Source organism: Hibiscus syriacus, unplaced genomic scaffold (assembly GCF_006381635.1).
Source record: "Hibiscus syriacus cultivar Baekdansim isolate YM2019G1 unplaced genomic scaffold, ASM638163v2 tig00111662_pilon, whole genome shotgun sequence".
NCBI lineage: Eukaryota > Viridiplantae > Streptophyta > Magnoliopsida > Malvales > Malvaceae > Hibiscus > Hibiscus syriacus.
The window spans coordinates 1,049,544-1,074,195 of record NW_024063150.1 but is presented as its reverse complement, the minus strand read 5'-3'; the positions used below and the strand labels follow the sequence as shown (position 1 = coordinate 1,074,195).

Here is a 24,652-nt window from a genome sequence, read left to right as displayed (position 1 = left end):
AGACATTGATACTTACTAGAAGTACATATATTCACCCTTTGCTTACTTTCGAGTCTCGGCCTCAATTTCAAAGTCATTTGCGCCACCAACAATTTTTTCACCCATTGACTCCATTTTTCCTTCATATATCAGTTTACACAAATCAAATCAAATACTTGTTACATACACTTTATTCAATATACAAATATAAATAACTACTCTTGTGGTAAAACGGTTTTCTTCAAAAGAATTTGAATGGCCAATACAAAATGTGTCAACACATTTATACAACCTATAATATCATTTTCTACCTATAATATTTAATAAAAGTATCGAAATTTATATTTTACCTTGAATATCACTTTCTACCTGTAATCGGTCCCAAATGCTTCTTTACTCCAAAACCCCAAACAACACATAAAAATCTTATTTCCAATTACTATAATAATAACAAACTAGGGTTTCGATAACGCACTTTTCGATTCGACTGCAGCAATAAACAAACAAACTTCGCTTTAGAAACGCCTTCTGAAATGCATCAACAATTACGCTTCGATTTCAAAAACTCGTCCGTTCTATCTATTTTCAGAGGATATTTAGCTATGACCTTTATATTTTCATCGAATATGTTATTTATATTTAATCGATTCAACTACAAAAGTGTCGATACTTTTATGTCAGGTGTCGATACTTTCGATAGGATAATTACGTATTTCTTTGAAAGTATCGATAATTTATTACACGTACTTATTAAAGTATCGACACTTTCAATATATCCAGTAGCGATTTACCGGTTTTATCATTTCGATACCGATTTTGTCATATTTTTACTTGTTATATCGTTGTAGGTCGATACATTTTTTTAAAGTATCGATACTTTATAGATGCTAAAACTACTTCTCTTTTAAATTCACAAAGTGTCGATACTTAAATTAAAGTATCGACACTTTCAATATATTCGGTAGCAATTTACCGATTTTATCATTTCGATACCTGTTTTGTCATATTTTTACTTGTTATATCGTTGTTGATCGATACATTTTTATAAAGTATCGACACTTTATAGGCGCTAAACCTACTTCTCTTTTAAATTCACAAAGTGTCGATACTTATATTAAAGTATCGACACTTTCAATATATCTGGTAGCGCTTTACCGGTATTGTCTTTTCGTGACCGGTTTTGTCATTTTTTACCTGTTATATTGATATGAATCGATACATTTCTTATTTGGATCGACACAAACCAACAAGTTAAGTTTGCCGGTTGCCAAATTTTTTAATATTTCTTAATGATTTAAACCTACTACATTATTATTACTCAACATTTCCAGTAGAGCTAGACTGAATTTGTTAAATATATTTTAATATATACGGTAACACCATATATTAATCGTATATTAGTCGTATATTAACCCGTCTTTCCTGAAACAACCTCGTATTTAGTGTCGCTATGAGGGCCGTTCCAATTGAACAATCACTTTTTGTTCATTTTGTTTACGTTAACTGGTAGTGGCAAATACTACATATTTTATAATGTCATACTTGAATTTAAATTTTATGCAATTATGTGAAAAATAGTTTGATTTTAATAACCGATAACATCATTTTAAGTCTGTTTATTGTATGTACAAGTAATTATATTTCGATTAATTAATATTCTATTAAATTTAGTCATAAAAATATACAAAAATGTTTTTAATATCTGAAAAATAAAAAAAATTCAAAATTAAATGGCCTTGGACAAATTTGCAATATACATTAGGTAGAGTAAGCGTGGTCCAAAGCTATATAGGTATATAGGAAGCTAAGCTAAGTGATCCACTGACATTCACATGGGCTTATTGTACAAATGGAGGCAGATGCACTGTTTATATAGCTCGCCCCTCATCATACATTTTATATTATAAATTACTGATTTCAATTTTAAGTTATAATTAAATTCGGGTTAACTCACGAATAATTATTTATATTTGTATTTTGTCCACTTTTAATCACGGATTTTAAAAATATAAGATATTGTCATTTTCATTTTCATTTAATTAAGATCACTTTCGTTTTTATTTAATTAAGATTACTTTCATTTTCATTTAATTAAAATATGGTCATCATGAGTTAACTGTTGTTAACGATTGACAATATATGTGATGTGATAGTTGGTATAATAACACATTTAATCATTATTATTTACATATTATCTCAATGCAATCATACTTTTAAATAAATTTTAACAAAAAATATATATTTTAAATAAAAGTAAAATATTTTTAAAATTAAGTTAATAATAAAATATATTTAATAAGTTAATATAAAAATATATTTTAAGTTAATATATAAAATATTATGAATTTAAGTATTTATACATTGAGATACAAAATATATACACCATATTGTCTACTTTAGACCAAGCAATGGTCTTGACTTAATGGTTGAATACATATTTAGTTTTGTAAATGGCCAATGTTTGAATCTTTTTTGCCCAATTTCCTTTCTTTTGTTTTCTTTCAACCAGAGGGTGACACATGTTACTCTTTGATTGGTGAAAATAAATATATTAAATTAAAATAAAGTTAATCCTCCAACCGAATGGTGACACATGACATGACATGTGATATCATTCGATTCGATAATTAAATTTATTTAATTTATTAAAAGTATGACTAAACTGAGAGAATATGTAAATAATAAGGACCAACTTTGTGATTATATCAAAATATTTAACTATTGTTAACGACAGTTAACTCGGTGTGACCACATCTTAAGAATTAATTAAATAAAAAAAAGTGACTATATATTATGTTTTTTAAATTGTTGATCAAAAATGGACAAAACTTAAACATGCATGATCATCCAAGTAGTTAACCCAAAAATAAATTCTCTACCAAATCGTATAAACAAATTCATTTTATCACTTCATTATCCCAACATATTTGATTTGAAAATAAAAAAGTAATCGAACTAAATTATATTTTATCCGTCTAAATTAGTTTGATTGTCGATTTTTATTTTTAATTCAAAATCATATTATTTTAAAATTATTTTCATGAATATAAACATAAAGCACTTATTTTCATATACTCAAGAATCATAAATAAATATAAAATAAAACTCAATTTAATTTGAATTGTGACAATCCCCTTTACTTTATTGGGACTCAAAAATCTAAAAGCAAATATCATCCAATATTCAAGACGTATTTTCTCCATTGCGTTGTTTCGATGAAGGAGGAATCGGATAATAAGTTTCTCTTGATTGTTCAATAGCTGAGCCAAAGGTGTGCTACCTCTCGATGCATATGTCGGTTGTGGGTGCAAAGGCCTTGATGTGCTAATTGAGCCTAAAGACACTAATTTTCCACCCTCTTCCAGTCACAATTAAACAACTACCCTCATTTTCCGACGTAATACCCGCACACTTCGCTCACCTCTACCCCACGTATCTCACCTACAAACCAACCATCAACAAAGTCAAAAATAAAAGCTAAATCCCGAAAATTTTGGGATTTTACCTAACTTAAATCAACCACCCACTATCTTTTATACGAAACCAAAATCTGAGAAAAAGGGTTGGCTTTTTATACGGGGAAAAACCGAATAGCTTGAAGGGGGAGGGGGAGGGGGAGGGGGAGGGGGAGGAAATGTCTAAGAAGCTTCAAATATCTCTCAAGGATTACCTCTCCAAAGTCAGAAGTACCTCCCCAAATATCCATTTCACCTCAAAATCAGTCTCTTCTCCCAAGAAATGGATCCTCAAACGATGCACACACCCCAAAACCTTATCTTTTGCAGTCAATCCTGCTGGAAATCACGGTTGTAAAGGAACCAGCAACGATAATAATGACGAAGCGGCCATGCTTGCGGATGTTGATCGGTTTCGCTTCGAGAATTTCAAGTCGTTGTATATCTGAGATGATGATGAGATTAATGAAAGGAGATGCACTTTTGGATCAAAAGATGATCATCTGGTAAAAACCTCTGGCAGGTTTTTTTCTTGATTCTCCAGGATTTATGGATCCTCCCTCGTTTCTCTACGGTTCCAACAGATTCTTCGTGTCGATGGGGTTATCGAGTTCGCTCGTCGACGACGCTCGGAGCAGCGGCACCAACTCTACCATGTCGATTTCGGAGAACTTGGGTTCGACTTCTACTTCATCAGCTTCAATCAACAATACCGTTGTTTCCAACGATTCTAACAGCACTGGCGGCGATGGCGTCGCTGTTGAGTCGCTGAGCAATATCCGGAACGAGTACATTGCGGTGGTAACATATTCTCATAACCCATACGATGATTTCCGACGATCCTTGCAAGAAATGGTGGAAGCCAGAATGAATCATCATTCGGAGATCGATTGGGATTTTATGGAAGAGCTTGTGTTTTGTTACTTGAACTTGAATAACAAGAAGTCTTACAAGTTCATCTTGAGTGCTTTTGTTGACCTGGTCGTGGATTTGCGTCAAAACCACACGAAAATCCCACCCAAATCTCGACATTTTAAGGTTAACGATGAGACAAATCACAAGAAATCAAGGAGTAAGCAAGATCGCCGGGAAAGCTGCTCCCAATCGAACAAAGGTTCAAGCAATGTTGTGTGCAAATTAAACAAATCCCACGTGAAGGTGGACTTTGGGGGTAAAATCTACCTATGGTCCTTTAATTATTATGGGTAAATTACACACGAAGTACTCTGGTTTTGTAACCATTACATTTAAATCACCAGAATCAAGTTTCATTATTTTTAATTTGGATTTCCAATTTTATTATACTTATAAGTCCCTATTTGGTACTTAGGGTTAATTATTGTTTAATCCCTCTAACTCTTTATTTTTCTCTTACAGCTCATTTTTAGTTCTGATTTAGTCCATTAATTTCAATTAGTTTCAATTTAATCCTCTAAGTTTTTTTTTATTTTTTTATTCTTTTTTCTTCATATTATTTTTTACTTTAAAAATTTAACATTTTTTTTTATTTTTTCCTTTGATAATTTTTTTATTTTTATTTCCTTTGTTTTATTTTATTTTACTTTCCTTTGATTTATTTTTTATCTTATTTCATTTTTTTTCCTTTGATTTTTTATTTTATTTTATTATTATTTTTATTATTGTTGTTATTTTTTTCCTATGATTTATTTAATATTTTCTTGTTTTATTTTATTCTTTTTCTTTAATTTTATTTATTTATTACTTTTATTTTATTTTAGTTTTTTATTTATTGCTTTTGATTTTTTAAAACCTTTTTATTCCTTTTATTTGATATTTCTTTATATTTTTTTCAATTTAACCTAATTTTGATTTTTTTCAGTGATAATTTCCATTGATCAAAGGTAAACAATTCCAATCGGATTTTTAAATTTTAATTTTAATTCTAATTTTCGCAAATAAATACAACCGAAAAATTAATTTGTACTGAAAGGGCGGTTCAAGGGTGTTAATATTTCCTTGACCGTAACCGACTCCCGAACCCGACATGTTTCTGGTAAACGCAGATCAAGTAAGATGGTGTCCGATTAACCTAAAATTATTTTTAAATGATTGGTGGTGACTCCAACACAATTCATTCAAGTCGAAGCCCAATTCCGGCTCCAACCAAAAGACGGCCGCAACAACTTGGCGACTCCGTTGGGGACATGTAAGTGATTCAAGCCAAAATTAATTTTCGGTTGTCTTTTTATGCGAAGATTGTAAATTTTAATTTATTTATTCGATTCCAATTATTTACCTTTGATTATTTTTCATATAAATAGTTGTACTAACATTTTTTTCAATGATTTCAGATTTTTGAAAAGTTTTCATCTCAGGCTCTATACCCGAGCTCCAAACCCTTTTTAAGTGGGGGTGAAAGCGACGCATTTGTGAGAATTTATTCTCCGTACGGGCTTAGCCAGTAACATTCGGGATTCATATATCTTATGCCTTTGTGTGAATTTATTCACCGTGCGGGCATAAGAGAATGTTTCCTTTCGAGTTTAACTTAGTCCACATAAGCTTGTAATGGGCTTAGAACTAAGGGTCTGGCAAGCCCAAGGGGGCACCGGCAAGGAGAACTCGAGTACCCTTTTATAACCTAAACCGAGAGACTACAGGGAATTAGAGCCCACCCCGAAGCCTCATTTCAAACCCTAGACCGCTTCGATATTATTTCCTGCTTTATTTTTTTGTTCAAAGCATGTGAATTAGAAATTTATACGGTTAGGACTTGCTCAAAATCAACTTGCGGGATATAAACCATGTCCAAGTAGGAATACTAAACATGTTCGGGAAGATATCATGTGGGGTAGGATTTTTTATTGTTTTGATTATTATCCTTATCTCACTAACTTTTTCCTTTCATTTTATTTTTATCATTTGCATCATTCAAAAGAGGTGTTGATCTACTAAAATGTGTTTGTTAAATGTGAATAATCTATATTAATGGATAAAGGGGTTATAATACAAGAGATAAAAAGCTCAGAAGTCCGACTATAGTCAGAGAATACTCAGAATGGACTGGGATTTATGCTGAGCACATCAAAGGTTAACTTTTTGAGCTGGCAAGAAGGGGCAGACGAGAAAAGGGTATTAACCTGGAGAGTCCCTTAAAAGACAACAGGCCATTGTTGACAAATCCAAGAAGTAAACAAGTGAGTTTCAGACAGTTCCCTTCAATGGAGACTTCCAAAGGTGCTTTCGTTGAAGGTAGACTCAGTAGAGAGTGAAAGTCAGAGATGTAGTCATTTGAGACTTTTTGGGGCAATCAGCTCGTCACTTGCATAGTTTAGCCAGAGAAGCCGGAATGGTTCGATAGGGCATTCAACCAGTGACAAAAAAAATGCTGAAGACGAATCAACCAGTCCAAAGTTGTTCGGGGTCTATACCTTTAAAATGTTTTTTGTCTCCTAAGACGTAACACTTTTGTCCCCAATAAAGATTATTTATAATAACATACACATTTTTGGATCAATGCCTCGAATATTTCATGCATTATGCATTTAAACATATTTTGCATTTTGTTATTTTCATTTCTTTACATTCACATTAACTAGCAAAAACATGTCTCATCAAAAGGAACAAATATTGGAGGTACCACCTCAAACAAGGGCACTCTCGAAGCAGAAATTTGTGCGTCTGAGGGTATTTCATAAGAAGCCATGACAAGTGAAACAATTGAGAAATGGGAAGTAAGTGCGGTTGAAGACCCTGATCCTCGACATTCTAGAAATAATGGGGCATTCTGATGAGGCCTTATTCAATTTTGAGGCATCTTGTTTGAATTTGTTTTTTGAACTTTCTCATATTTGGAACTTGTTTTTGAACTTTCTTTGAATATTTCAATGAATTTATGCGGAGCATTGAATCAATTTTACAACATGAAATTCTTTGAATATCAAATGAATTGAAAAACTCTGTAAGTGATCGGAGTTACAGATCTTTGATAAAGTAAGACGATTAAAAGATAATAAAACATAGTACTTTGACCTTACCTAGAAGATACGCTCAAACACCGTACACTTCTCTTACAAATAACCAATATAGCCTTTTTCTCTCATAAAAGAATAAAAAATAGGCTTGGTATTTAGATGTGCATAGGTGCGGATAACATGGGGCATCTTTTGCATATGACATTACTATACTTTTTGTTAAAGACGTTCAATGATGATAATGATCTTCACAGATGGAATAAGTAAGCAAATCTAGTATAGGTTAGTTGTTTGAAAATTGAACTCTAAAGATGAGTTTCCTTTACTTTCAAAAACACCTAGACTATAACTGGTTCTTCTTGACAAACTTAAGAAATTAGACCCGTATACCCATATTATAATATTATATATATACAATAAAGCTTGAACTGTCCCTCTAAAGCAATTGGTTAAACACCCCGACTTTATGGATAAGATTCAGCTAGCCTGATGAAATGATTATAATATACAATAAAGCTTGAGTTGTCCCTCTAGAGCAATTGGTTAAACGCCCCGGCTTTATGGATAATATTCAGCTAGCCTGATAAAGGTGATTATAATATCTATCCAATGATATTAAGTTGTCCCTCTAGAGCAATTGGTTAAATGCCCGGCTTTATGGATTCAGCTAGCCAGACAATGGCAAAATTAAATAAAGAGTTTCAGTAAAAATGGACTAAGGGAGTTAAGGAACACCTGTTATAGTCAAATTCACACGAGCACTCAAGAATTTCATTTTTAGACCGATGTTTCTGCAATACCTTTGTTAGAGGAGCTTACAAAACTTGAACAAATGGAAGATTTTAGAGAACCGAAATAGAAGGTCTAGTAATTGATAATGCTAGTTGCGTCATTTTGTCCGCATCCAATTAAAATTCCAAGCCAAAGAAAAAGCATGTTGCAATAACCGAAAAAATGACATTTTTTATGGCTGAATCCTTAGGTCAACCTAAAGCCAACTTATTCACTTGAATATTTGTAAAAGTTCTATAACTCTGAAAGCATTAAAAGAGCTATTGATTCCTTTGATATTCTTTGAACTCGTGTTTATAATTTGATTCGATTTGATTGTGAGCCTGAATTAAGGGGCGATGTTTTACAGAATTCTCCTATTTGCATATCATTTTCCCTCCTAAATAAGAGAAAGGAAAAAATATTTTTAAACAGGACAGTCTCAAATGTGAAAGGTTGCAGCTCGAAAAGCAAATGGGGCATGGTCGATTCCAAGAACAAGACCAACAGACAAAAATGAGGCTCCATCCAAGGGATAAAACATAACTCATTCATGTTGTATGCATCTTAGACATACTTAAGTGCATCACATTTATCATTTTTCACATACATATTTTTTACAGCTTTGGAGTCAAGTCTCAACTTCAAGATGAAAGATACTTGATTCGAAAGTTTATTTAAAGATCGATGGTGGTTGGTTAACTCTGTAGTGAGAAACTACACCTTAACCGACTTGACATATCTACAGATCTTAGAATCAATTTCAGATGGGTTCGAGAGCTAATTCAGAACGAATCCATATCAACTTAACTCAATAACAAGTAGCAGATTTCAAGCCATATTTCAATTCCACGACGGAAGATATCCAGCTGTCAGAATTTATCAGTAGGTTTTCCCGTAAAGGGGAGTCATTAAATGATCATCTCACCTGGTTCAGAACCGCTCAGGGGAACTACCTGAGAACTATGACTGGCTTAGACTTGTGAAGGGAAACCATTTTTTATTTATTTTGCAGCATAGCTCAAGGCAAGAAGGGCTATCTGTCACCAAAAGACCTTCGAGTTCGATTACACTCAGCTCAAAGGCACATCATTTGTAGTATAACTCAAGGCTAGAATGGTTATCTACCAACACAAGACCTTCGAGTTCGACTACGCTCAGCTCCAAGGCACATCATTTGCAACATAGCTCAAGGTAAGAAGGGCTATTTGCCACCAAAAGACCTTCGAGTTTGACTAAGCTCAGCTCCAAGGCACATCATTTGCAACATAGCTCAAGGCAAGAAGGGTTATTTTCCAATAAAAGACCTTCGAGTTCGACTACGCTCAGCTCCAAGGCACATCATTTGCAACATAACTCAAGGCAAGAAGGTTTATTTTCCAACAAAAGACCTTCGAGTCGATTACAATCAGCTCAAGGCACATCATTTGAAGCATAGCTTAAGACAAGAAGGGTTATCTGCCAAAGACCTTTGAGTTCGATTACACTCAACTCAGAGGCACGTCATTTGCAGCATAACTCAAGGCCATAAGGGTTATCTGGCAAAGACCTTCGAGTTCGATTACACTCAGCTCAAGGCACATCATTTGCAGCACAACTTAAGGAAAGAAGGGCTATCTGCCAAAGACTTTCGAGTTCGACTATGCTCAGCTCCAAGGCACATCATTTACAACATAGCTCAAGGCAAGAAGGGTTATTTGCCAACAAAAGACCTTCGAGTTCGATTATACTCAGCCCGAAGGCGTATCATTTGCAGCATAACTCAAGGGGAGAAGGGTTATCTGCCAAAGACCTTCGAGTTCGATTCCACTCAGCCCGAAGGCACATCATTTACAACATAGCTCAAGGCAAGAAGGGTTATCTATCAACAAAATCGTCGAGTTTGATTCCATTCAACTCGATGACATATCAATCACACTACTGTCCGATTGTAGTCGAGGTTTTCAAATTGAGAAAAAGACCTGGGTTAGCCGTGCCTTAGTGACAAGAACTTTTTTCCGGTAGCATAGCTTAAGTTGAGAAAAACTATCTGTCAACGAAGACTTTTCGAGTTCGACTCCATTCAGCTCGAGGGCCTATCAACCAAGCCACGTTCCGATTCAAATTCCAAGTTACGGCTTCAATTCCATTGCAAGATAGACTATACTTTACGATGGAGGAGTCATCTGTAACTCAACTCGATAGGGAGTTATTCTTTCAGATTCAATTTTTTAACTCCACCGAAAAATAATTTGTGTTCTTTTATCTGTCTTATTTTTCATTATACGAAAAATGACAAAGAGGGGCAGCTGTAGACACTAATTTTTCACCGTATTCCAACCACAACAAAACAACTACCCCTCATTTTCCGGCATAATACCCACTCACTTCGCTCACCTCTCCCCCACGTATCTCACCTACAAACCAACCATCACCAAAGTCAAAAATAAAAGCTAAATCTCAAAAAATTTGGGATTTTACTTAACTTAAATCAACCACCCACTATCTTATATACGAAACCAAAATCTGAGGAAAAGGACTGGTTTTTTATACTGGGAAAAACCGAATAGCTTGGAGGGGTAAGAAGAGAAAATGTCGAAGAAGCTTAAAAAATCTCTCAAGGATTACCTCTCCAAAGACAGAAGTACCTCCCCAAATATCCATTTCACCTCAAAATCAGCCTCTTCTCCCAAGAAATGGATCCTCAAACGATGTAGACACCTCAAAACCTTATCTTTTGCAGATAATCCTGCTGGAAATCACAGTCGTAAAGGAACCAGCAACGATAATAATGACGAAGTGGCCATGCTTGAGGATGTTGATCGGTTTCTCTTCGAGAATTTCAAGTCGTTGTATAACGGAGATGATGATGAGATTAATGAAAGAAGATGCACTTTTGGATCAGAAGATGATCATCTGGTTAAAACCTCTGGCAGGTTTTTTATTGATTCTCCAGGGTTTATGGATCCTCCCTCGTTCCTCTGCGGTTCCAATAGATTCTTTGTATCGACGGGGTTGTCGAGTTCGCTCGTCGACGAGGCTCGGAGCAGCGACACCAACTCTACCATGTCGATTTCGGAGAACTTGGGTTCGACTTCTACTTCATCAACTTCAATCAACAATCCGTTGTTTCCAACAATTCTAACATAATTGGAAGCGATGGCGTCACTGTTGAGTAACATATTCTCATAACCCATACGATGATTTCCGAAGATCCTTGCAATAAATGGTGGAAGCCAGGATGAATCATCATTCAGAGATCGATTGGGATTTCATGGAAGAGCTTGTGTTTTGTTACTTGAACTTGAATGACAAGAAGTTTCACAAGTTCATCTTGAGTGCTTTTGTTGATCTGATCATGGATTTGCGTCAAAACCACATGAAGATCCCACCCAAATCTCGGCATTTTAAGGTTAACGATGCGACAGATCACAAGAAAGCAAGGAGTAAACAAGATCGTCGGGAAAGCTGTTCCCAATCGCAAAAAGGTTCAAGCAATGTTGTGTGCAAATTAATAAAATCCCACGTGAAGGTGGACTTTGGGGTAAAATCTTCCTATGGTCCTTCAACTATTATGGGTAAATTACACCCAAAGTACTCTGGTTTTGTGACCCTTACATTTAAGTCACCAGAATCAAGTTTCATTATTTTTAATTTGGGTTTCCAATTTTATTATACTTATATTTTAGTCACTATTTGGCACTTAGGGTTAATTATTGTTTAATCCCTCTTACTCTTTATTTTTCTCTTGCAACTCATTTTTAGTTCCGATTTAGTCCATTAATTTCAATTAGTTTCAATTTAATCCTCTAAGTTGTTTTTTAATTATTTTTTTATTCTTTTTTCTTCATATTATTTTTTACTTTTAAAATTTAACAATTTTATATTTTATTATTTTTCCTTTGATAATTTTTTTTTTTATTTATTTTACTTTCCTTTGATTTTTTTATTTTTTTATCTTATTTCATTTTCTCCTTTGATTTATTATTATTTTTATTATTTTTATCCTTTGATTTATTTAATATTTTCTTGTTTTATTTTATTTTATTCTTTTTCTTTGATTTTTGATTTATTCCTTTTGATTTTTTAAAACCTTTTTATTCCTTTTATTTGATATTTCTTTCTTTCTTTATTTATTTTCAATTTAACCTAATTTTGACCTTTTTTCAGTAGTAATTTCAATTGATCAAATGTAAGCAATTCGAATCGAATTTTTAAATTTTAATTTAATTTCTAATTTTCGTAATTAATGATATCCGACAAATTAATTGGTACCGAAAGGGCAGTTCAATGGTGCTAATCCTTCCTTGACTGTAACCGACTCTGAACCTAACACGTTTATGGTAAAATGCAGATTAGGTAAGATGGTGTCCGATCAATCTAAAATTGTTTTTAAATGATCGGTGGCGACTCCAATACAATTCATTTAAGTCGAAGCCCAATTTCGGGTCCAACTGAAAGACGGTCGCGATAGAGCCTATGAAAGTTGGACGCATAGAAGATTGGACGCCACTGAATCTTGGATAAAGCATAGGATGATGCATCGGATGGTAGAAAACCTAAAAAGAAATCATTAGTTGAAAATGAACTCGCAAGTAATAATTATAATGATATATAATATTTAATTGAAAGAGCGTTTTAAGTCCAAGTTGTCCATTATAGTTTGCTTCGAAAAGCATTTGAGAGTACCCTTGTTGTTGCGATTGTTGTTGTGGCTGCTACTGCGATTGATATTGTTGTTGTTGTGACATTACTAAAGCCATTAGCATATCTTGACTTTCTTGAACTTGCCTTAATTGCTTCTTTAATGTATTGATCTCTTCTTGTTGGTTTGGATTTCACAGTATGAACCTTTTTGAAGAACTACAAATCTGAGATGTGTTATAGTATATGGGAGTTGATGACCCAACACCAAACACTCGACCCTAATATTGTACATCTAGTATGTTTTTGATCTGCAAATCTAGGCTTACTTAACGCAATTGATATAATTTCCAACAATGGACGCTCAAAATCAGGATTAATAATGTGACTATTTATTAGCCTATCAATGTTATACATCCAAGATCGATCCATAGTAAATACCAAAACTTGTTTTTATTATATATATTATTGAATTAAGATGATTAAATTAGTAAACTTTTAAAAAATAATTTTTAATTACTATTTTTTTAAAAAAAATTCTAAAAGAACAACAACTAGAACTTATGATATTATTATTGTAAATTACATGTAAAAATATTTTATTTACTCTTAATATATATTATTATTTTATTTATTTCTAAATAAAACAAGAAGTAGAACTTATGACATTATTAAATTATGTTACATGCAAAAATTAGTTTTATTTACTGTTAATATATTTTGTATTTTTTTATTGAAAAGGATAATACTAATAAATTGATAGCACTATATTTTAAAAAATAAAAATTAAACTTACCTCAGCTTACAAATCACTAGAAAATTTTAGAGTTCTACAAAATAAATTTTAAAAATCATTTGAATGGCAATACGATAACAAAAAAATCACAACAAATTTTTTATAAGCAATAAAACATTTATTAATGTAACATCCTAAACCAGTACGACACACAGTCGACGATCATAATGCCACACGGAACCACCAAAATGACTAACCAATTTTTTTTTAAATTTTTTGTTTTAAAAATGATCATTTGTAACCATCCATGATATAATAAATCAACTACAATTTAAATAAAATAGTTTACATCATGAGCTCCCAAAATAATATTTAAAACATATAGACCATAGTTTAAAATGAGTTACGACTAATACAAAATATACAAATCAGGGTTTACAATTATACATGCACTCTAAAGATGAACTTGAGACATATTATGCACTATCTGGGTCTGAATCACTGCTGTCAAAAAGTCCTCGGACTGCTCCTCGACTAACCTGTGTAAGGAAACAAATTCCAAATGTGAGCTAACTAGCCAAGTGCCACACTAACAACTAAGTCATACTAAAAGTATTCATGTCATGCTCAAGCTAACTGATAACTGCAATAGTGAGTATACTCATATGCTACACTCTCTACGCTATGGTAGACATCATGGTGCAGTTGAGGGTTCTGCATCTCGAAACTCACACACCCCTCTAGTCTACCGAGGTTGGTTGCTCGGAATCTCTACATCGGTCAACCCCCTCGACTAGCCCACTCCTTGAGTGTTGAACCTTGAGCCCAAGCTAGTTAGCTTTAAGTGCCTCATACACTACCTATGATATATTCAGACTGAATCTATACTTTCGATAATGCTAGCATTTTCTATAGGAGCTCAGGTGTCCTGATCATTTCCTGAGCATCATCCAAGGTTATTTGTATGTCATCCTAATTGATATTATTTCTAAGTGTAATATTATTATCATTAATATTCTCACTTGTAGTCTTATTTTATGATAAAATGAAGTGTTGGGGTACCTTGAGTCTAATTCCTTAAAAGCTGACATTTTTGCCAAAAATATACTGAAAGTATCGATACTAGCCCAAGAGTATGGATACTCCTACAAACGTTTCGATACTTTATATAAGTACCAAAACTTTTAAACATTCTGTTCTACCCAGTTTCAAAACTTTCTGGGAGTTTCAAAACTATGACCCAAAGTTTCTATACTCTTGCACTGAAACTCACAATTTGCCCAAAACGAAGAACAATTATCGATATTATCCCTATATTATCGATACTCTACCTATAGAAGTCATAAAACAAGTACGAAAAACTCTATTTTTCAATCCCAAGGACCTTAGTGAGGTCCCCAAACATGTTTAAAGTTTTATTTGATCAACAAGGGTCATAATAGAGGCTTTAAACACATTTATAACTCTAAAAATAAGAATTTCACCTTGAAAATGCTTATCATGCTCCACTCAAAAATTTAAACTATCTTGAACTTCTAATGACTTACTAAGAGTATAGAAAAGTTTTAAAGGTGTTACATTGCTCCTTAGATGGCTAGAAACTTTCTCAACTCACTCAAGATTCAACTTTTCTTTTCCTTTAACTCTTTAGCTTTCTCCTATCTCCTTCACTAAACAAAATGAGAAAATGGATTACCAATCCATCTAAGGGTTGAATAACATCCAAACAAACTCCCTATAACTCAAAACTTAGCTAGAATCCATAGATTCCCACAAATCTCCCAAGACCCATTTTTGGTTCTATGCATAAAAACTAATGAAATGGAACTTAGAACAAAACTTGGAGGATGAAGATTGACATTCTCACCTTAGTTTCACCACAGTAGATTTGAAATGCTTAAACTCTCACTTGGAATGGAATTGGGAATAAATAAATTATGGAAGAAAGAAGAAGAGCATTTGGTGAGAAGATAAGAGGGAGTGGTTCACGTAAAAACATAATATATGAGAGGGTTTTCAGTTTTCAAAATTAACCATGGGTAAACTACACTTTTAGTCCCCCAAATTTCTAATTTACACAACACCCATTACCAACCACCAAAACTCTTGGCCCCTAACTCAATCCCAAAAACAATAAACTTGGTCCACTAATTTATAAGGTCCTTTGGGCTCATCTTTGGGTCTCGGGTTGACCCGCACTACTAACCCTAGTTTTTGGGATGTTATAATTAATATAGCCAAAAACCACAACTAAGTAACAATATACATATAACAAAATAATAGCATACATAATAAAAAAAATTAAATATTTAATAATAAAAAAATAATTTCAAGCACATCTTTTATGCCATTAACCCAAGTTTAAACTTTGACCTAACTAAGTTGTCATAAACTAACAATTAAGAGACCAAACAAGAAAAAGGGCAAAGCTCACCATTATAGAACAAAGTTCAAAATGCAATATCAATAAGGCAATATTTTACATCAACAACATGGACAATAAAACTCCTAAAATTAATAGAAATATATAAAAAACGAACATATTATCAAGTTTTTTATATATATCATGAAAGTAAATAATTAAACCATTTACATAAATAGCAGTTTTCAATGTAGAATTACAATATAAAAATCAACAAAAAGAAAATATATATATATGCATATAAATCAACAAAAACAAACACATAAGAGATAAATGTATATAAATGTTTAATATAATATAAAATAAAAATACTTACATAAATTAGTTTACACTCTAAAATATATTAACCGTAAAATATTAAAATTTTGAAAGAAAATAAAGAAAGAAAAGTATAAGATATAGAAAAGTGTTAACGAAACGTGGGTGACACAGCTCCAAACTTGAAACAAGAGGAATTTTAAACAGCAAATTAGCGAAATGGCCAAATGATCCCGGGGATGCCAGCTCCTGGCAAAGGGGGAAAATGCGGAAACTAAAATGAAATGGAATTGTTATAGGAATAGTTGGTTTGAGAGGTTGGAATAATTAATACAATTTTAATTAGATATAATTAATGTTTGTATTGGGGGTTGAAAAGGGTGCTGAGTATTAAAGGTGTCATGTACATGCTTTTTATATTTTTATTTTATTTTATTGGTTTACGATGGAATCATTGTTCCATCATAAAATAAATTTGTATTTTTTTATTGAAATGAATAGAATTTATGACGGAAAAATTAATTCCATCAAATGTTACAACTAAAAATCAAAATTTTGTGACGAAATATTTTATTTTTATCGATAAATTATGATGGATTTTAAAGTCGTAAAAAATTTTCCGCCAAAAATTTATTTATTTATTTTTGGTGGTGCTAATGCAGGACAAGATTTTTTTTAGATTTTAAAATGGTTAAATAACTACACGCGTCTTCACATTTTTATATTATCTAATTAGTCCTTATCGTCTTTAATTTAGCCTTGTTGACTAATGCTAATTTATTTAGGTATGAATTTAAATCTTAAAAATTTATTTCAATACAAATTAAAGTTTTATATTATAAACACTAAAAATGCCTTTAAAATCACATACTTTATTATAATGGAGCATATGATGTTGAAATTCACTTCACAATGCAATTTATACTACTACAGTGATCACATTTATGATATTTTCTTTATAGAAACATCAAGATAAGTTCGAAATGGACACTAACTTTTTACATTGAATCAAGATGGCAGAATCACCCCATCATAACAACCACAATGAATCTAATTAATATTAGATTCTAAAGACACAATACTTATATCTAACACTCTAATTAGTATTTCCCCCCAAATTTCTTTGTTGTAAATTATCTCTCTCATAATGGCCTTCTCTCGTCCTTTCGGCTCTCCCTTCGTGGTTGGGTGGCTTATAGCTATTGGCGTTTCCCTATTTCTGCCGATCTAGGTTCCATTCTCCGGTTTATTCCTCTTCCCATGCATCTTTCTCTTGTTCAAGGTTTCTTTCCAAGTCTGTTTTGCAAAACCCTCGTCTGCTATGTGACGGTTTGGTGGGCATGATCTGTCCTTGGCTACTCCTTTCGACTTGTTCGCCTCCTTTGGCTTTGGGGTTTGATAACTTTGTTTCGGCCGATATATTTTCTCCGGTGCAGTTACTGTTGATTTATCTCGGGGCAGTTACCATGAAGTTTCTTCCGTGGTTTTGGTGGTTATTCTTATGCGGGGCACGTTTTCGTGCATGGCACATGCACTACTTTAATTTAACTACCCACCACGTGATTGTTCATCACATCAGGTCTCTTTTAATAACAACGACAGTTTATAACGCGATACTTTCTGCTACTTGTTTCTTGATTGGGATTTTTGCTCAATAGGATTGCTCTTTCCCTTCTCACTGTCTTACTTTTGGCCTCTCCTCTCCATGGCTGACGAAGTCCATACCCTTCTTGCAAGTCTCCACTTTACTGAGGACGAGGTTGGTGATGTTCTGCCCCTGGCTCCTTCCTCTATTCAGTCTGCTGTGACCTTAGAATTCTGTCTTGTTGGTCTTTTAGATGCAGCACCTCCTGTTGAAACTGCTACTGTTGTTAGGGTCTCTCAAAGTATTTGGGGCTTATCCCTTGTGAATGAGATATCAGTTCTTAGTGAGACTCATTTTCTAATTTAGTTTGTGTCTGCTGATGCCCGCCAGTCAATATCAGATCGTTGTCCTTGGTCTTTCAACGGTGATTTCTTTGCTTTTACTCCCTATGATGCTCAGTGCAGTTTGGCGGACTATGATTTCTCTAAATTGCCTATGTGGGTCCAGGTGTATGATCTCCCTCTGGGAGGGATGACTGAATCTATGGGTCAACTTATTGGTGGACGACTGGGTACGACCTTGGTGGTTGACCTGCGTCCAGGTATTGGTCAGTTGGGCTCTTATTTTTGCGTTCGGGTTATCTTTGATATCTTGAAGCCGCTTCGACGTTGTCTTGCTATCGGCCAACGCCCATCTGGTCAACCTCTCCTTTGTCTTTTTGATATATGTGGTATAATTGGCCATGTAAAAGCTTCTTGCCCCTAAGGCACTACAAATGCTGGGATGAATTCACAGTTTGGAGACTGGCTACAGGTATCCCCACTTACTGGTTCTGGTAATGCGAATAGATTAAAATCGCAATTGATAATTTAAGAAAATAACAATAAAGATAAAGAAGATATAAATTTTACGTGAAAAATCCTTAAATAATATAGGGTAAAAACTACGAGCAAAGGTAGAAGTATTTCATTATGAGAAAATATGAATTACAACTTCTTTTTATTTAACAAGAAAAAAACAATAGCAATTCTCTCTTGATAAAAAGGAGAAAACAACTATAAAAGAAAACTTTTTAATTTCTCTAGTATTGGAAGAAAGTTGGAATGATTGTAGGGATGGTTTTGAAGTTAAAATTATTCATTTAGTCCTTATACTTTAGAGTATTTATAAGATTGGTCCCTAAGCTTCAACTATAAATACCCTAGTCATTTTAGTAATATTTACCTATTATCTTTGTGGTTGCCACCAAAAGGTAGATCATCCAACATAAGAAAGTAAGAAGGTATTACTTATTCTTCGAATGTTCCAGGGAACTATTCATGATAGTGAAATAACGGAAGCTATCCGTAATAGAAGCTATGACGACAAAATTTGATATTGAAAAGTTAAATGGTAGAAATTTCTCATTGTGGAAATTAAAGATGAAGACTATCTTGAGGAAAGACGGTTGTCTAGTGGCTATTAGTGAAAGGTCGACATATTTTATAGATGACAACAAATAGAACGAGATGGACGAGAATGCTATGGAAAAACTTCATCTAGCATTAGCAAATGAAGTATTGTCAAGCATCGAGGAGGAGAAGAAAACCAAGGAGATTTGAGATCATCTCACCAAATTGTATAAGGCCATATCGTTGCACGATAAAATTTTCCTTAAAAGTAAATTTTACACTCTTCGAATGTTAGAATCTACTTTAGTGATGGAGCACTTCAACAAGCTAAACGCTTTATTTTCTCAGCTTACATCTTTAAGATGTACAATAGAAGAACAAGAATGTGCTAACTTCTACTTCAAAGTCTACATGATTTGTATGATCAACCCATCAACAACTTGACAAATAGTAATGTCATCAGTCTAGTCTTAGATGACATTGCAGTTGCTGTTCTATAAGAAGAAAATCGACACAAGAGTAAGAAAGATAAACAAGTGAATCTGCAACAAGCATAGGCATTGACAACGATGAGAGAAAGATCAACAGAACGTGACCAAAACAGTAGTCACAAACATGGTAGATCAAAGTCGAGAAGTAAGAAGAATTTAAAGTGTTACAATTGTGGAAAGAATGCTCACTTGAAGAAGGATTGTTGGAGTTTAGCTAAAAACTCCAATCCAAAAGGAAATACCGCAAACACTTGAGATGATGAAAATGTTCTATGTTGTGAAGCATCAACCACCATGGAAGATAGAAAGAGATTTGTAGATATATACTCATTGATACGGGACCAACATATCACATGACCTCAAGAAGAGAATGATTTCATCATTATGAACTTGTCATCCCACAGATTCACCACTCTGTTAGTCATCCTTTGGCAAATCTGGCACCAACGGAATGTATTCTACCACGAGTCTCGCTTATTGCCTGGATGGCATATCATTTCTCTTGGGTTTTCTCTTCAATCTGCCTACATCTCCGTTGTTTTGTCCTCCATAGCTGGCGCTTTAGCTTCTTCTTCGCTCCTTTAAAACAGTCGTTGATCGAAGCCTTCTCTTGGCACTATCAAGATAAATGTCGATGATGCTTGTCCGCGTCGGTTGGGAAATTTGACTGTTGGTATTGTGGATCGAGATTGCCATGGTGAGGTTATTATCAGTCGTGGATTTCTTTGTTCGAGTGTGGTTAATGCTAGCATCGTTGAAGCTTCGACTATCTGCCATGCTGTCCGGCTAGCGGTGGAGTTGGCTCTTCCTAATGTCAGGTGGAAAGCGACGCTCTTAATGTAATACAAAAGCTGGAGAATCATCATTCTGACCGCTCAGTGCTTAGGTTCTACTTTTTCGAAGCTAACCGGATGCTGGACACCCATCCCTCTGTTTCTCTTTACTGCACTCGACACGAAGCTAACAGAGCGGCCCGTGCTTTAGGTAATTTTGTGCCAATGACTTGTTAGTCTTTGTATTTTGAGCATGAGATTCTCCCATGCATTGCTCCCATTGTAACTGCTGATATTTTTGTAATGTTGAATATGGTCTACATTAAAAAAGAACACTCTAATTAATTTATTGTGACATTATTATCAATAGTTGTCGCACATTTAATAAATATCATAACAATAATTAACGATGTGAGTTAAACAATACACTTGGAGGCAATTATATCACTAAATTATCTGCATGATGATCATTATCACTATCACATGTGTCATAACGTTTCCGCGGAGACCCGATAGACTTAAAAAATTCATTTTCAGGGAAAGGCGATAAAATATATTTTGGAAAACAAAATATGATTTTGGAGTCGCCACCAACCATTAAGTTAGGTAGGTTGAAAACCTTAAACGATAAAAAATGATCTACGTTTTTCCAAAGATTCATTTTTAAAGAGTTCGAGAGTCGATTACGTGCGGGGAAGGGTGAACACCCCCACAACACCCAAATTTTGTACCCAAACGATTATATATTGTTTAAATATTAGAAATTAAAAAAACGAAAATATATTTAAATTACAATCCTTTTATTCATTTGATTTTATAAAAAAATGTCAATTTTTGGATAACTAATGCCCTTTTGTGTGAACAATCTTCGGGAGAAGCACTTCCTTTGTAGTTAGGAGACTTTCCTATAAATTCTCCTCACATAAAAGACATTGTTTCATATTTTTCACAAAAATAAACTAAACTAAAGTAAAAAAAATAAAATAAAATAAAAAGAGGGAAAAAATAAAAATAAATAAACATAAAGCAAAGGAAATTATCAAATAAAAATATTTGTGAAAAAAATCATCGAAAAGATACCTTCCCTTGTAGTTGGGAGATATCTTCGTACATTTCCTCACAATGAAATTTTCATTTTTTACATATTTTATAAAACACAGATGATTTATAACAAAGGGCGTTAATAACTATCTAAATATGCACATAATAAAACAAAAAGAAATAAATTTTTTCATACAAAGAATGTTTACAACAACTATATGATTTATATACATGCTTACATATATGAAATTATAACTACTAATAACAAAGTTACAAATTTAGGCTAAAATGCATATATATATAAAGAGGATAAACAAAAATACTAGTAAAAGAATTTAATAATGCCTAATGAATAAGGACTAAATAGTTAAAACATAATTTTCAGGGACATAATAATAAACAAACCTAAAATTATAGCTAATGTATAAACATTATATAACATGAGCACTAAAGCATAAATTAATCTCAAATCAAAAAGGCAGGACCAAAATGAAATAAACTAGAAATTCGCAAAGTAAAGCCACAATATACAAAGCAAGGATTGAAATGAAAGGTTTACAAATACTATGACCATAGTCCAATATCAACATAACTAACATAATATATAGGATAAAGGCTTAAATGGAAACATTGAAAGATAAGTGCTAAAGTAGAATATCATAACAATTTTATTAGTGGTTAAAATAAAATGTTACAGATGAAGAGGGACCTGAACATAAATTAACCATAACAATTACAAAGATATTGGTTAGATTACAAAAGGTGAAGGACCAACACTGCTAATAACCCCAAACCTAAAACACGCTGATCCTTTTTGGCAAAACGGTATCATATGGAAACTGCTATATAAACCCATTTCTAAGAGTTTGCATGAAACCTTATTCATTTCTTTTTCACAGCCGATTTAAGAAACCCTAAAGGAGAGAGTTTCTCCCATAACCCATCCCACCGCCGTGACCGAAAACACATAACCTCTCCGACCACCACAAATCAAAGTTCCCAATAAGAGAAAATAGGCTCGGTCCCCTCCTCTAGACACCCCAAGGCTTCAAAACAGCCCCCATTTTGATAGTTCAAAACCCAAAATCAACCCTAATGCAACCTAAACCTCCACTATAAAAGGAAAATTGAGTTTGTTACCTTCGGTGGAGATTTCCTCACTCACCATGAAGCTACGAAGCCCCAAATATTACCCCAAAAGGTAACTCTTCTCTTCCTCTCTCAATTTTTTCATTTCTTTTATTTGCATTTTTATGTTTTTTTGTTCTTCGAATCCCTCTATTTTCTCTTTATCCTCCTCTTTTTTTTTTAATGGTTTGCATGTTTGATTTATCAACTGTATTTGGGTGAGATGATAAGGTCTACGGGGGTAGGATTTGATTTCTGACTTGGGTAGATTGAATCCCGAAAAAATTAGGATTTAGGATTTATTTAATCTGGGATTTGGATTTGGTATTGTGGATAACATTTGGGTATTTGGGTACTGTTTTGGTTGATTTACTCAGTTTGATTCACTGTAGATAATAGTAAGGTGATTGAAATGGTGGTTGGATCATCGTGAATGGGCCAGAACAGTGGTGGCGGTGCGACTTTTCACCTACTAGGGCGGCGGTGGCTGGATGCTGAAGAGATGAAACCTTAAATGGCTTAGAGTTGCATCATGGGCTAGATTTGGGTTAGTTCGGGTCTCGGGTCTTATCTGGAACTAGTTCGGGTTAGTGGACCCTCTTGGGTCAGGTCTTGTACTGGGTTGCTGAATGTAACTAGGCTTCTGGGTAGGTATATGTTGGGCTCATTGGCCTGCAAAATATGTAATAAAATATTTAATAATAATAATATATAATAATAAATAAAATAATTAATATTTATAATATAATAATATTTTTGGTAGAACTAAACAAAAACGGGTGTCTACAACTACCCTTCTTTGCACATTCTTGTGTTAACAATAATAGGGCAAAGACGAAAAAGATAACTAATTTTTGTCTGATTCTCTCTTTTTGGTTTAAAATTTGATGTGTTTGTTGGTGGGGAACGACACTTCTTATACGGAATGAAGAGTTCTGGTCGTCTAAGGGTGACACGGCTCCTACGTGATGAGGAGATCTGGTCGGGGGATGACATGTCTCATACGTGATGAAGAGTTCTTGGCCATCTTTAGGAAGGGTGATAACACAGTTCCTACATGATGAGGATGACTGGTTATCTAGGGGTGACACGGCTCCTACGTGATGAGGAGGTCTGGTCGGTAGATGACATGACTCATACGTGATGAAGAGTTCTGACCATCTTTAGGAAGGGTGATAACTCGATTCATACGCGATGAGGACGACTGGTTATCTAGGGGTGACACGGCTCCTATGTGATGAGGAGATCTGGTCGGGGGATGACACGGCTCGTACGTGATGAAGTGTTCTGGCAATCTTTAGGGAGGGTGATAACTCGGTTCCTGCGTGATGAGGATGACTGGTTATCTAGGGGTGACACGACTCCTACATGATGAGGAGATCTGGTCGGTGGATGACATGACTCATACGTGATGAAGAGTTCTGGCCATCTTTAGGATAATGGTTTCAAGAGAAACGTACTCACATATGATGTTTCAAAAGAAACTATCTCAATGAAGACAAAATTCGTTTCAAGGGAAACAAATCAAAGATGGTTTTGTTTCAAGAGAAACAGACTCAAAGATTTTCCTTCAAAAGATAATGTCTCAAGAGAGACAAAATTTCGTTTCCAAAGAAACATGCTCAAAGATTTTTCTTCAACAGAAACTATTTCAAAAGAGACAAAATTTTGGTTTCCAAAAAAATAGACTCAAATATTTTTCTTCAAAAGAAACTATCTCATAAAAGATAATTTTTTTTCCAAATAAACAGACTCAAAGATTGTTCTTCAAAAGAAATTGTCCCAAGAGAGACAAAACTTGTTTTAAAAGAAACATACTCAACTATTTGTGTTTCAAAAGAAACTGTCTCAAGAGAGACAAAAACTTTGTTTTGAGTAAAAATTGTCTTAATCGAGACAAAATTTTCTTTTAAGAAAACTTGTCTCAAATGAGATGACACTTTTTTTAAGAAACAAATCTCAAAGGCTCAGAGTCTGTCTTATCGGTTCCTACATGTTGAGGAAACATCTTCAGAAAATGTAATTGTTGACTTCAGGAAGTCAACTCTTTGGATGGCATTTTTT

At 33.8% G+C, this 24,652-nt stretch overlaps 2 pseudogenes; both read left to right on the top strand.

Annotated features, from left to right (window-relative positions):
- The first annotated feature begins 3,613 nt into the window (after positions 1-3,613).
- Positions 3,614-4,643, top strand: LOC120167093 (annotated as a pseudogene).
- A 6,068-nt stretch (positions 4,644-10,711) lies between these two features.
- LOC120167092 lies at positions 10,712-18,529 on the top strand (annotated as a pseudogene).
- Positions 18,530-24,652: the final 6,123 nt, after the last annotated feature.